Here is a 4,032-nt window from a genome sequence, read left to right on the forward strand (position 1 = left end):
TTGCTGTTATTTTTCCCTTCAGAATAAGTGCCTGGGAGCTCCTGATTGGAGTACAAACATGGCTGCCAATGACATCATCCCTCCTCTCCTCTCTATATCTAGTTGTAAGCAATCAAATGTCTGCAGACTGTACCATTGGGGAGGTATTTCAGAGCAGCAATACGATTGCTCAAACAAATGGGACAATAACAATGTTTATTACAGGTCTATTTACATTTACCTATGGAATCCACTTTTTTTTTTCTCCACTACCTGTAAACATTTACAGCTATCACATCTCTACAACCCCCCTCCACTATTATGCCAAAATAGCTGTATTCAGAAGATATTCATATACTGCACAATAAATGCAAAAATTCTGTTAATTATTGAAGTATTTTTCTGTACTAAACTTTATCTTACCTTCTGATTTAGTGTAGCTTAGGGGTCTCTTCCTTGTCTCTGCTTTTTTCTTCTCTTCTTTTTTTTCTTTTCGGCTTTCTTCTTTTTCTTCTTCTCTTTCTTCTCTTCTTTCTTCTTTTTCTTCTTCTCTACTCTCATCTTTTTCTTCTTCTCTTTCTTCTTTTTCTTCCTCTCTTCTTTCTTCTTTTTCTTCTTCTCTTCTTCTTCTTCTCTTGTCATGATGTTCTGAAAGTGGACTTTTTTCGCTTATTTCCTTGCTCCTCAACGTCTCTCTTTCTCTTCAAATCGATGTTGCTGTTGATCTTCCCATTTGCCACTTTCTTCACCCTTTCTTCAGACATAATGTCACAGCTAAGGGGCTGGAATCGGGTCTTCTTCATACTCCTGGCTGGAGGAACGCAATCTAAAAGAATGTTGTAATCCACGGATGAAATATTCGCCATTTTCACTCTGAAAAATATCCGAGGTAAAAGTCGCTCTGCTCTGGTCTGAGAACAAAACCAGACTAAATAACTGCCACGGTGACGTGATCAGCATGTGCACCTGCCTGCAGTCAACAAGTAACAAAAACAAAACAAGTACAAAAGCGCTCCAAAGACATTCACGTGCATTTGAGCGTCGCTGGCGCAAATCCCATTCAGAATCAGACTTCTGGAGCTACAAATCTGCCCTGTGCTCCTATAACACCAGCCTCTTCCTAGCCAAACAAACATACTTTACTTCACTCATTAACTCCCTTTCTAAAAAACCAGCACAACTTTTCTCCACCTTTAACACTCTCCTTTCCCCTTCTCCACCTCCTCCTTGCACATCTGTCTCTGCTCAAGATATTGCTGAGCACTTCACCCCTGTCACTGATGAGGAAGTCTCAAAGCTTTTGGCCTCTTCTCACCTTACCACCTGCCCGCTTGATTCCAATTCCCTCAAAACTTCTCCGCAATACCAATCCTTGTCTAATCAAAGCATTAACTCACCTATTTAATCTTTTGCTCTCAACTGGACTGTTTCCTTCTCAACTAAAACATGCTCTTGTCACCCCTATTCTGAAAAAACCCTCTCTTGATCCCTCCAATCTTGACAACCTCTGACCTATCTCTCTGCTACTTTTCATCTCTAAACTACTTGAGCGCCTAGTCTACAACCAACTAACCTCATTCCTCTCTAACAATAACCTGCTGGACCCCCTACAATCTGGTTTTAAGCCACAACACTCAGCGGAAACTGCCCTGACTCGACTAACTAATAACCTTTTAACCGCTAAAGCCAACAATCATTTCTCACTACTAATACTGCTTGATCTCTCAGCCGCATTTGACACTGTAGATCACCCTCTCCTCCTCCAGTCCCTCCATTCGCTTGGCCTTTTTGACACAACCCTGTACTGGTTCTCTTCTTAAATCACCAATCGTTCCTTCAGTGTCTCCTACAATGGAGTATCATCTTCTCCCCTACCTCTTTCTGTTGGAGTTCCTCAAGGCTCTGTCCTGGGAACATTACTATTCTCCCTCTATACTTCCTCCCTCGGCAAATTAATCAACTTGTATGGTTTCCACTACCACCTCTATCTCTCATCTCCTGATCTCAACCCAGAACTCCTAACTCGCGTCTCCTCCTGCCTGTCCACTATCTCTACCTGGATGTCGCAACACTACCTTAAATTGAACCTCTCTAAAACTGAAATGGTTCTCTTTCCTCCAACTAACACCAGTAACATCCCGGAAGTATCCATCATAGTTAACAATTCCACTATCACCCCCTCTCCCCGGGCCTTGGGGTTGTCCTAGATTGTGCTCTGTCATTCACTCCTCATATCCAGTCACTTATTAAATCATGTCAATTCCACCTAAGGAACATATCCAAAATATGATCATTTATCACCCAAGATGCTGCCAAAATTCTTATTCACTCTCTCATCATATCACGTCTAGACTACTGTAACTCTCTTTTAATTGGCCTTCCCCTCCAGAGACTGTCACCTCTCCAGTCCATAATGAACACTGCTGCGAGGCTCATATACCTCAGCAACTGCTCCTCCTCTGCCTCGCCATTCTGTCAATCCCTGCACTAGCTTCCGTTACCTTTCAGAATCAAATTCAAATAAATGACACTGACTTTCAAAGCACTTCATAACTCTGCCCCACCCTACATCTCTGAACTCATCTCTATATACTCACCCAACCGCTTACTACGCTCCTCTACTGACCTGCTACTCAACTCTTCTCTCATTACCTCCTCACATGCCCGCATTCAAGACTTTGCAAGGGCTGCACCCCTCCTCTGGAACGCTCTCCCACGGTCTGTCCGACTTTCTCCCAACCTTTCTGCTTTCAAGAAATCTCTTAAAACGCACTTCTTCCGAGAAGCCTACCCTCACTCTGCTTAACTACCAAACGCAACACCACATACAGTACCACATTTCTCACCCACTTAATTCGATCTTGCCCACTCCCACACCTTGTGTATTACTCCCCTCCCTTTAGAGTGTATGCCTATGCATAGGGCCTTTCCTCACCTTTTGTACCTGTATTGATTGTAATGTATGTAACTCCATATGTTCTATGTATATAATTCATGTGATTTAGTTGTATAATCACATTTACTTTACAGTGCTACGCAATATGTTGGCGCTATATAAATACATGTTAATAATAATAATAATAATAAAGTACCACAGTTCTGTGCCATTCACAGTATAAACACCATAGGCCCATATTGAAGCCTGGTACAGAACAGCAGGGTAGAAAGATTCTAGTAACTGAAGCCAGTGTTACATGCCAATATGTATAAACAGAGTAAAATCTCACTTGTAATACTATCTTCAAAATATTATATTTTCATAAAACTGCTAATTGCGGGCACTATGAATGCACCATGGTTGTGTATAATGTAAGTAATGTTATTTACAATTCTCTTTATAGTGAATACGCCAGTAGTATATAATAGAGAATAATATTGGCATGGTTAAATCAAATATAACAAAGGAAGCTGGAATCAAGCAGAATAACTGCACCAATGCTTTTTTCCACACAACCAGTTATCCTGCTTGGTTCCAGCTTCCTTTGTTACATGGGATGAAACCAGTGTTGGTGTATTATTGGTGTATTATTTCAAAACAATATGTATTGTTGTATGTCCTGTATATAACAATATGTGGGTGAGGTTCTCCTTTAATTTGCTTTGTATAAAAACAAGTTGAGTGTTACAAGAAGTGCAAGGGATGGAGTGCAGTCATCCTAAAATCACTGGTGTCAGAAACCTCTAAGAAGCTAAAAGCAATAATAAGGGATTTTTTTGCATATATTTTACTTGCCAAAAAGTATCTAAAGCATAAAGGTTATTAAACGAATAGGAATAAGTTATTAAAATATAAATTAAATACCCTGAATAGATTTGGGATTGGAACAATATTAAAAATGGTAATACAGACTAGCATAGTTAGGATAGCATGGCATTGCCCTAATTCTACTTTATCAGAAGCATTAAACTTTGCCTCTAATAGATAACATCTATTCAAGTGTTTTTAATCACATTAAAGGGGTTGTTCACCTTTGAGTTAACTTTTAGTATGATGTAGAGAGTGGTATTCCAAGGCCATTTGCAATTGGTTTCAATTTTTTTTCTGTGGTTTCT

Source organism: Xenopus laevis, chromosome 8S (assembly GCF_017654675.1).
Source record: "Xenopus laevis strain J_2021 chromosome 8S, Xenopus_laevis_v10.1, whole genome shotgun sequence".
NCBI classification, from domain to species: Eukaryota; Metazoa; Chordata; class Amphibia; order Anura; family Pipidae; genus Xenopus; species Xenopus laevis.